The sequence below is a fragment of the Protopterus annectens genome, chromosome 6.part0 (assembly GCF_019279795.1).
Source record: "Protopterus annectens isolate FY-2018-M chromosome 6.part0, PAN1.0, whole genome shotgun sequence".
Classification (NCBI taxonomy): Eukaryota; Metazoa; Chordata; order Ceratodontiformes; family Protopteridae; genus Protopterus; species Protopterus annectens.
The window spans coordinates 563470300-563482587 of NC_056737.1; positions in this window are offsets into that span (position 1 = coordinate 563470300).

The window sequence follows — 12288 nt, forward strand, 5'->3', positions numbered from 1 at the left end:
CACTGAAAGCGCTTACCATATTAAAGTTTTTAGTTGCTTTAGCATTACGTTATTCGTATTTGCTTATTTCAGCTTTCTCCTACCATTCAACTCGTTTTTCTTTTGGTATGACAAGAATCATATATCTTAGCTGAGGGCACAATCACCCATAATTGACATACTTATAACCTCCATGTACTCTTCCCTCAGCATGCCAATATCTGAGTGAAATGGCCATTTGGTAATGGACCTTTTGAAGCAATACTGGCACTTGCACACAATATGGTCCTTCACAAGGGAACTTCATGTCTTCAGCATGTGTTCAATGGAGATCATCTGAAATGAGTGTCACTCTAGCCTGTGGCATATAGACTACTCAGAGGTGATCTCTGCCTTGCATACATGGCAACGTGTGACACTGTTCGATTGTAAATACTGCATATCTGTAGGTGGCATAGTAGATGGCTTAATCACTCTAAGGTCATTAACCTAGTATGTGACATTAGTAATATATGCTGGAGGGAGAGATTTGTCTAGCAGAATTTAAAACACCTTTGAAACAGAACCTTGGCTAATGGCAGGCAGAGCACCTCAGTGGACCACAGCACATGCCATCAGTATGATTGGCTGGGCGATCATCATTTCACCACAGAGCTGCCTGTGTCCCTCCTGGACTGGGGCAATATGTGCTGATCCTGTAAATAAGGGTACACAGTTGTCTCCAATTGTTGGGGCTGTATGGCCATTATGCTAGTGAAGTTCAAATGTCCTATGGTTCCATAAGCTGATGTAAAATGCACTAACAGCCACACACACAAACATGACTACATTGAGGATAGCGCCAATTCCAGTTACTGCTTACAGAACACAGCATGGCACAAACATAGTGCAAGTTGGCTGTATGTAGATTAGAACACTTACCTATGTAGTGGTACACAGTACATATCACAGTACATGATGTACGCAACACAGCTCATCTCTACTAGTACTATTGGTTTAGGACATATTATGCTTGATGACATCAGCAGGCCTAGTTGTGGTCAGGCATTTGTAGGGCCACATCAGCTACTACAACTAAAATACAGCAAAATCCTAAATAACAGGAGTCATATTTAAGCAATACGGACATAAACACACACACACACACACACACACACACACACACACACACACACACACACACACACACACACACACACACACACACACACACACACAAACACACACACACACACACACCAAGTGGCCTGAAGTAAGATTAGAATTCTTACCTGTCTAGTTTTACACACTGTAGAGCACAATACTTATCGCAAGTGCTATGGCTTAAGTCTGATTCCCCCAATGGCAGCTGGTAGTTTTAAGGTGGATGACATCATCAGGCCTTGTAGAAGAGGGCAGGTTGGAAGCCAGCAGCAATTTACAGGGCCAAAGAGTGCATAACCATTGTAGTTTGATAGACACTGAGGGATTTTCAGTTGTTTGGAAGGGGGTTATAAAAACACATGCACCAAGTGGCCTGGAGTGACATTAGAACCCCTACCTACATGTTTTAAACACTTTTGATCACAATACGTATCACATGTGCCATGGGGTAAGTCTGATCCTACGGTGGCAGCTGGTATTCTTAAGGTGGATGACATCATCAGGCCTTGAAGAACAGGGAAGTTTGGAAGCCAGCAGCAATTTACAGAGCCAAAAAGTGCATAACCCTTGGAGCTTGATAGCCAATGAAGGATTCTCATTTGTTTGCAGGGGGATACACACACAAGTGGCCTTGAGTGAGATTAGAACCCCTATCTATCTACTTTTATACACTATGGATCTCAATACTTATCAAATGTGCCTCAGCCAATGTCTGTTTTATATGTGACTGCAGGCAAACTACCTGTGGATTACACAAACTAGGCTTGCATTGAGCAACATCTGTGGCCTGCAGAGTGATATTGCTTCATACAGTTATCTGCATCTGGTATCCTAGCAGTGAGATAAATGTTATTATCCTAGCTATGTGTCTACAGTTGCCAGTATGGCCATATGTGACTGCTTGCACTTAGATGGGCAAACCTGTGGTCAAGAACAATGTGCCCTGTCCATGCATGTGTAGACAACATTATACATTACACCACCTGCTCACCTGTTGCTGTCTCTGTGGTGACATCCAGCAGGCACAGAGGTCTGTAGGTAAGTTCATTATGTACTGTTGAGCCCTTACTTTGGATCCTTTGAGCAACATTATAGATGTGTGATAGAGTAGCTTTACTCATCATTATTTGGGTATATAGAACACTACAGACATTCACACACATATGTACGTATATAACAGTGATGTATATTTAAATGTAGCTGTGTGTGTATATGATATGTATATGTGTTATATAGATATATGGGGAGAGACTAAGATATATATATATATATATATATATATATATATATATATATATAGAGAGAGAGAGAGAGAGATATGTGTGTGTGTGTGTGTGTTTATTTTAAAATAGCTACAGATAGATATACTATGTATGTGAGAGAAAGATAGTGACAGATGGCTATGTATACATATATGTATGTATGTATTGACATATGTATACATAGCAGGTCATTTTTATCAAAGAGCAACAGAATTGCGCTCAGTTTAACTAAGTGTATGGGCATGCCCAGTGGGACTGTCAGTACTTATCACATGACTCCAGCCCATGCCTACCTGCACTCCACTTCAGGATTTTGTGTGTTACAGACACTGACATCTGTCCCTGTTTCTGCAGTACTGCACTTCACTCAAAATGTCCATGGCATTCTCCTGCAGTATGATGTAAGTAATATGTGCCAGAGTTTCATAATGTTACACCACACACAGACTGACAGTCTGTAAAAATACCAAATAATAATACTTCACATTCAAAAGATTTGAACCATCAACATCACCCGTGTTAACTTCCTTAGTCCACTAAGCCACACAAGCTGCCAGCGAGAGAGTAGTCATTCATCACACAATCAGCAGCATACGTATGTATGTATGTACATTGTTATTCCTGCATTAATTGAGACATACAGTGTGATCAATTTCTATGTTACTGCCCTGAGATTTCCTGGACTGCTGATATACCATTGATGACTTACTGTTAAAGTAGTTATATGTGAAAACTGTTGTATTGGGTGTGGGGGAACAACACCACATGTTCTGCTGGGATGTACAATAGTCCACATATCATGTGACCCCACTGTTTAACACCTCCCTTGACTGATGTAGTGCATAATCCAACCATGAGGCCTAGTGAATATTAAGGAACACATACTAGTGGACTGGGTAACTGTAGCCAGTGTGGATGTTACTTCTGTCCAAATAGCCCACTATATTTCCTTGCATAAATGCAGCCAATCTATACATACAGTACTATATTATAGTAATCCTTACATGTAGTGTGTAGGTTAGGGAATTACCTTGTGAATGCAGCAGTTCACAGAACTGTAGTTCAGGGCTGATTCTGTCTGATGTAAGCTATACACAGCCAATTATTGCCTGGCATCACTTTTAATATATGTATGTGAGTAGGAGTAAGGTGTCAGTCCCTAGGGCCCTAGGTTGTCAGTTAATATGCTATGCAGTCTCTTAGCCAAAGCCAGTGTATACTAGGCATGCCTACATCTGCCTACAGGACATAATCAGGGGGTTCCTCCTCCAAGTCCTCAAGTGACTGTGGCTGTGGTGACCTAGGCACTGGTGGGGGGCTGAGTATCCCTTCCCTTTGCTGATCCTGCTACAGCTGTTTCCATGGGATCATATCGTGTAGCATAGGACATACTGTGAACATACGTGCACGTGTGGCTGGAGAGGACTGCAGGGCTCCACCATATATATCGAAGCACTGGAATCATGACTTTAGAAACCCAAACACACACTCTATGATGTTCCTAGTTTGTTTGTGTGCCTCATTATAACATTCTTCTGTGGATGTGTGTACATTTCTGATGGGTGTTATCATCCATGGTTCACAGGCATAGCCAGCATCCCTCAGTAAACAGCCATGTGGGATGTGCCCCCTAGCAAACATCTGGTACATCTGTGATGTGTGCCAGATATGGGAGTCGTGAAAATTGACAGGGCTGCCAGCATACACATTCAGGATAATCCACCTGCCATTGCCCACTACTTGGCAGTTGGAGTGGTTGATGTAGATTCTACCCTCCTCACCAGGTGGTGCCTTGATGTGTACATGAGTGCAATCTATGGCACCCAGTACTTCATGGTAATATTTTACATGGAACAAGTGTTGCATACTGCTGGCCCTCACCTCAGAGGTGAGAGGAAAAGAAAAGTGCTCACTGGTATGTGGTAGCATGACATCCAGGAACTGGTGAAGTACCCTGGATGGTGATGCCTGTGAGACCTCCACCATGTCCCCAGTTGGTCTTCGGAAAGTACCTGTAGCTAGTAACCTAAGGGCTACACATACCTTTGTTTCCACTGGGATGGGTCCTCCTCTGTTGGCTCTGGGTTTGAGTTGAGGGCGGCAGAGCTTAGTGAGTTCTTGTAGTATGTCCCTGTCCACCCTGTAGCATTCTACAATCTCCAGATCTTGTAGCTCCTGGAAGGTTACTCTGGGCCAGAACTTTATTTTCCTTCTCTGTCTAGCATATTGTCAGCAACAGCAACAGCATTGACTTCAGCATCTAGCACATACAGATGTTGCAGACCTGCAGCAGCCCCTAGCATTCTCTCAGTTAAAATTCCCAAGTCTGTACTCCAATGGTACAGAGTACTGGGGAATAATCAGAATGTAGGGTGTATGCATAATTTATAGAGCTCTGCTGTAGGTGCGTAATGTATGATTAGCTAACTATGATGCATTCTACTTGCCTACAATATAATTAATATCATTTAATGACCCTATTTTAGCTTAAAAAAGGGTCAAAACTAATTAAATGCATTTTTCCAGACACGATCATCACAGCAGCGTACCTCACAAACACACCCACCAGAAGTAAACAGAGCTTAGAAGTTAGTGGACAGACTCCCTTGAAAGGAGACACTCAGATAGATGGCACAGCGAGCAAATGCATACACCTAAGCTGAAATGAGCTTAGAAGTCAGTGGACACACCCCCCCTGGTCTCAGCTACATCTTGTGTAAACAGTTACATGGGTCTAAGCCTACATGAAGGTCATATGCAGACACGATTACTCCTTTTTGCTATTCAGTAACTGCACCTCATTTGCATAGGTATCCATGCTCACAGCCTGGAAACTACACACGTCATAGTCCTACCACATTAGCAACAGTACCAATACACCATTGTACGGACTCCACGCATGGTCCTGTAATACATTTCTGTCACATAATATTACATTTTATTTTTTTCCCCAATTTTTAAACATTTTTCTATAAGGCATGTTTGCGCAATGCAGTGCACTGTGCAAACATGCCCAGATTATATATTTAAAAAATTAATTTGACTTATTTTCTTTAATTTTTCTGACATACAGGATAATAGTTTCACTCATATGTGTATGTGGTATGACATTTCTGTCTATATATCTACATTTTTTCAACCCCTTTTGTCTGTCTACACTCCTGTACATGGAACTTTTCCACATACACTGACACCGGGTCTGAACAGATGCCTATCTGCTTGCTGGATCACTCTACTTGCCTTATTTGCATAAGATTCACCTGCTTATGATGTGATTTGCATACCACAGAAGTTTCAGTGTTGGCGCGTGGGTGCACTCTACTCAGCAATGCTTACTGAATCTAAAAAACTTCGCACCCATGTATGCAGTATGGCAAGATGATACATGGAAAAAATGTGTAGGCTTTATTAAATTCCCCCTACAGTATGAATACTTGAACAGCAATTCCTGCACAGTTTGTTTTTAACTTTGCAAAATCATGAATGAACCCCCAACCTGTATTCTAAACAGTACAACCATTCCCATATATAGAAATTCACAAGTGTGTATAAACATATAGGTATACCATAAGTCAAAATAACAAAAAATAAAAAGATAAACAATTGACATAAACCCATAACCAAAAACAACACAGAAATACATCTAGCATACATCAGAACACTTTACCTACTGTTATTGTGGAAATTATCATTCAAGTCCCTGTATGAAGGTTAACCTTGCTAAAAATAATTACAAATAATAGGCAGACTTCAGCTTCAACAAGCAGGCTAGGGAAACATTCTCATTTAAACCCGGTGGTTTCATGACATTACATCTAATCTGCCATTTAAGTTCTTTGTACTCTAAAAAATCATCACATGGCCTAGGGTAGAATTTTACATGTTTACTAATTGCATTTTTTTGTTCTATGTATGTCATATTGGTGCTGGTAAATCCTGTTCTTAAATGCTCTCTTAGTTTTCCCTATGTAAAATAAATAAATAAATAAATAAATAAATGTAATAACTGTCACATAATTGGCACTTGGCCATGTATACCACTCCCTTTGAGTAACAAAAATATATTTTTGTTAACCTAGCAACCCAGTCTTGGTATCTTGAATCTCATCCCTTCTGCTATAAATTTGCACTGAGAACAGTTTCCACAGTTTACCATATGTCCTTCTCTTTTTCTAAATGAGTAAGTTCAAATAATGTCTTAAAGGCTTGTCACCTACAATATTCAACTATTCCTGGTCAACTTTAAATACATTCCAGTTTCTCCTCACAATACCCTGCATCTCATTGAGCTGCAGATTATAGGGAATGGTCAAGGACTTATGAAATGGCTCATTTTGTTCTTGCAATCTTATCTGATTCCCAGCAGGAATAAGTTCCGCATCAGACCCAAGTGACGGTTTGTACATGCCCTGCTAACTCATTCTTGATGCTTCAGAAACAATGTTTAGATCAAAAGATTCTGGGTAACGCCTCGTCTTTAACATGCCTTGAAATTTTTCACATTCTTTTGTATATAACTGGCATTTTGTGACCATTCTTGCCACCCTAACATACTGTCCTTTCACAAGGGATTTCTTTTGGTGTATAGGGTGGCAACTATCATAATGAAGGAGGGAATCTGAGTATGTTGGTATTCTATATAAAGTTGATTCAGACTTGTGGAGTACTGTGTTCTTGTAAATACCCAAATCTAAATAATTTACTTTTTGTTCCTGGTCCTCCATTTTAAATCTTAAAAACTGGTAGTTGAATTTAGATCTGGAAGAATTCATCAAACTACTAAGGTTATCTCTTGAAAAATGAATGATATTGTCCAGGTACCTACAATTTAAAACCCACAAATCTTTGAATTTAGAACTAAATACATGAAGTTTTTTCCCAATGGACAAGAACAGTATTGGCAAAAATAGGGGCACATTTTGCCCCCATTGCCACTCCTTGGGTCTGTTTGGATAACTGATTTTCGAAAATTATTTTCCAAGACCACTTCCATGAAGGACCTGAGAAAGGACAATTTAGCTCAGTTTAATTCTGAGTTTTCTGAAAGGAATTAAAAAAAAAATATTCGAGTCCTTCTTGATGGGGAACAACTGAGTACATATCACAGACATCAAGAGTAACAAACCAAAGGTTGTCAGAGTAAATCCCATTAGTTATTTTGGATAATAAATCCCATGAGTCCTTATATAAATAAGCAAATTTATCCAGTATTCCCTTAATATTCTGGTTAATATACTTAGCCAGAGGGAGCGTGACAGACACCTTTGTGTCCACAATAGGACATAAAGGGAGTTGTTTAAATTCTTATGAACTTTTGGGATAACAAATATGGTGGGTATCTTAGGGTAGGGGACTTTCAAAAAATTATATTCATCAAAAGAAATCTCTTGGTTCAACAACGTCCTCTAACATCAACTTTATATTTTATAAGCTATATTTAACTCATTCCTTGAACTATCTGTATACGTGTCAGTGTATAATAAAGAAAACATTTTGCTAACTCAATCATTTGAATTCATCATAACAATACCTCCACCCTTATCAGGTTTCAGCACTCTTAAATTTTTGTCAGTACTAATGTTACTCAGTAGTTCTTCTTCCTATTTTGAAAGATTGGAATGGGTCCCTTGCATGTTTCTGTCTTTTTTTCATAACTGTGATGTAACATTCACACAGTTTTTTCAAAAATACCAACCACAGGGTATATAGGTGGATTAAAGGTACTAGGTCTTCTCATCCCTGAAACTGTGTCAGGATTGTTCCCCTAAACGAAAAAGCAAATCCAAGTTTCCTTCATAAAAGTTTCAGTTGTAACAATGTCTCCACTACATCAGTCCCACTTGTTGGAACAAAGGTCAAACCTTTCTCCAGTAGGTCTGCTCATTCACTAGTAACTGGGGCATCACTATAGTAAAAGATTTCAAAGTCTCCCTTGGAATTATAAACAATTTTTAAAATCTCATCTTCCCTCTCCCTCTTCCCCTCCCTCTGCCATGCCCAGCTTGCAGTTGTTGTTCTACCATTGCTTACTACCTGACCCTTTGTAAATGGGGCTGTAGGGGTAGGCCAGACCCTTCTCATATTCTGTCTTGTCTCTGTTTAACTTTCTTTCCTTCTTAGTTTTAACTCAGTAATACTCCTGTCAACAGTGATAAAAATATTTTTGTACAAATACATTTTAGATTCAAATAACAAATCTAACTGAATGCTATCATCCAGTTGTGCAATATTATTATTTAATACAAATCGTTTTCCCTCATTGTCATTAATTAACACAGTAAGCAATTCACAACCATGATGAGAAAATAAAGAAACCAACTCACAGTGTTAAGGAGAGTCCTTTATAAGTCCATTAGGATACTTCCAGCAGCATAGTCATTTCGGAATTTGCTCTCTCCTCATACATTGTTTTAAATAGCAGGTCTGTAATTGAAGCTTTTTATATTTCAAAACCAAATCTTGAAGTAGTTTTAGCTGCTGGTCTAATGTTCCTCATACATCTCTCTGTTCCTGTGTTCCGATTCTCCATTCACCTCCATCCTTTAACCAATCACTGAGTGAAAATGTGAATAGCACTGCAGAATCCTCTGGAGCGGCAAACTAGTTAGTACCTGCTTCATTCACTTCATTCACCATGTTACCATATGCTGACAAGCTCTACTCTGAAGTTTAGGCAACATTAGTTCTTTGAGATGGGGTAATGAAAGAAACATTTGCACTTTGGGATAAAGCAGAGAAAGGCATACTGTTAGAAAAAATGCCTTGTTGATGATTATTCTATGCCGGAGAAACAGCAGTTACTTGTTGTGAAAACTGGTCAACCAACAGTGTAAGGTTACCAATGGTACCTACCTGTAGTACAGTGAACTATCACCACATGAAGGCCAGAATTGGTATTATCAGATCAGTGATCACCTCTCAATCTTCACCATCACACTACCACATCGCCACCAGTTCTATCCTGTGCCATCAGTTACATGTAGTTACATCTACAGCACCTTCTCCAAAGCAGCAATCTTCTGACCCAACAAAAACCATCAAAATCCAATCTGGATCCACAATCAACACCTCCATCTGCACTCGGAACAACTCTCCTGCCGTGAATGGCCATGGCAGGACAATGATCTCCAATAAAGCAAAGCAAACAATGCAATACAAACTACCCAACAAGAGTACAACTTAGATATCATGGCTGCATCCCACTGCACACCTGACCAGCTAAAAAGAAACTCCCAAATGGATGACAGTTTGATACAATCTTACATAAATACAAAAAAATATTGGAAGCTGGAGTAGCTGCTGCCACATGAGGCACCAGCCTTTTCTCCCCAGAAAAGGTGTTCAGCCATTACTTAAGTTTAACATGATTAACAATTATACAGAGATGCATCATACAAATCTTATTATGATTGTCACCTCATAGCAGTCCAAGCCGTTTTACAAAAGCTACCTTTTTCTGTAAAATATGGTCCAGATTGACTAATGTGACTCTCCCCCTACACCCAGATGACTAAACATACCAAATTGTGTATTGGAGTAATTCAGATTATGAATGCATTTCTTTTACTTGCAGTCTGCATATTTAATAAATCATGAGTACATGTGTGTACAAGAAGCATATTTAACAGTCTAGGGTGCATGTGTGAGTACAAAAAAGCAAAGTTTCCACATCAGGGGATGCAGTGAGGAAAACCATGGAAAACTAGTTTCTCCAGTGGCAGTTCTTGTACTGTCTTGTGTAACGACAACTCGGTGGTGGGATAGTATAGAAGGGCAACTGAATGGCAATAAGCCAATCAGCAAAATTCTTTTTTTTTTTTTCACTAAATATTTTTTTTTATTATTTCAAATAAGATGTCTTAAACATTACATGAAATAAAGATAAATAACATATTTACAATTCTAAAACATTACTAACTTCAAACCATTATATAACAATCAGCAAAATTCTAAAGCAGGCCTGACCATTTTGCACTTGGTAAGCCCAGAATGAACATGTGCACATCTCATTTGCCATCATGTCATTTATAATGGTTATCAAAACAGTGCAAAGGACTACTGTGGCCTATTAACAAATCCGCAAACTATATGCTTACAAACCATGTAGAAGACTTCAAATCCCACATTCCTCATTATACGACAGTTAAGGAACTCCTGTGGGTGGAACTTAGTGGGAAATCTTGCAATAAAAGTCTTGAAAATACTACTTCCATTCCTGTGTCTTCTAGTACTAGAAAATTCATTGTATCATTATTAGCTAATATGGTATGTCAGGAGTGGAACGTTTAGAACTATGTTAGTACTTAGGCTTGTGATAAAAGACAAGTGTCAGAATTAAACTCAGGGCAAAAGTATCTCCCTACATGTAGTCAGAAACTAAATTCACTGTATTCCACCATAAACCAAAAACTTGGATTACTAACCAAATTATTTGGCTATTTCTTCAAAATTAAACTGTTACTTTAATAAAATCTAAAACCTGAAGATAGCATTGAAAAGCAGTTTCAAACTTAATGCACCAAAGTTAGATATAGCTGTAATACTCTGGTATAAAATAGTATTACTTTTAAATTGACAGTTTCCTCAGTATGCACCAGTCGGGGGATATCCGACATATTAACTGCTTACTTGTAACATATAAAATACAAAAGCTTTCAGTGTAACACAAGTATAATATATACAGATGCAAGACTTGTTTAAAGGTGCATTTCCTTAACATGAGGAATTTCTTAAAGCAACTTACAATTCTGACATCCATATTAAAACTAAATGAGAAAGTATGAAAGGCAGGATACCTCCCAAATCAGAAAAAAGTAAAGCCAGAATAAGGACCAGATATGCAAAACAGCATTACGCTGTATAAAGAACTTCAATGACAGTCCCCTGTTCATATATTCTTTGCCCATATAGTATAATATCTTGAAACAGTCAGATGAATCAGTATTTGCTTTTAAATATTTAGTCATACATTTTATATAAAAGTTATCCCTAAATACAAATAAAATGCATTTTCTATCTCTCTATATGGAACACTTAACCATACATTTGCATTAAAAGCACAACCTTTACTTTATCTTAAAAAATTAAAACACAATCAAATTCTTTAACATCTAAAATTTCAATCCGGCACGCAATAACAACCATGTTTAAAATGTATTGACATGTTTCTTGGAAAATATTCTGGTGATTTATTCCGTAATCCTTATAACTGCCTCACGCAATATTCTTCTTTACACTAATTCTTTCTAAAAAATTGTATTAAGAATTAAAAAGATTCATATTGCTTGTCTTCAAAACACATGGGTTTTAGGTAAAATATGGGTCACATATAAGGATAATCAAGTACGGTGAGCATGAGTGTTGATGAAAAAGGCAGACCTTATGAGATGCTGTTGTACACAGAGATACATTTAAAATGCAGCATGAGATAACACATGCATAGGGTGTCCATTGAGCATTTGAGGATCATAACTGCGATCACTGAGCAGTGAATATTAAAGTGCAAATAAGGGAATGCAAATTAATTTAAGATTATGTCTTGCATATTCCTCCACGATCTGGAAGGCATTAATCTTGGCGTTAGTATCTATAAGTACCAGTGGTATGAATGGTGCAAGCCTCTGATGTCTTGGATTACAGGGGAGCCAGCACCCTCAAAAAACACTTTTGAGGTGTAACAATACCTGTTAGAATTCATTGTTGTTTTTGATATAATTGATGTCTTGGATTACAGGGGAGCCAGCACCCTCAAAAAACACTTTTGAGGTGTAACAATACCTGTTAGAATTAATTGTTGTTTTTGATATAATTGCACATCAATTTTTTAAGTGCTGGGACTTGAGTTCTTTGGTTTCATAGTTCCAACTAGGAGCCATAACATATGACCCTGGGTATATTTTATGTA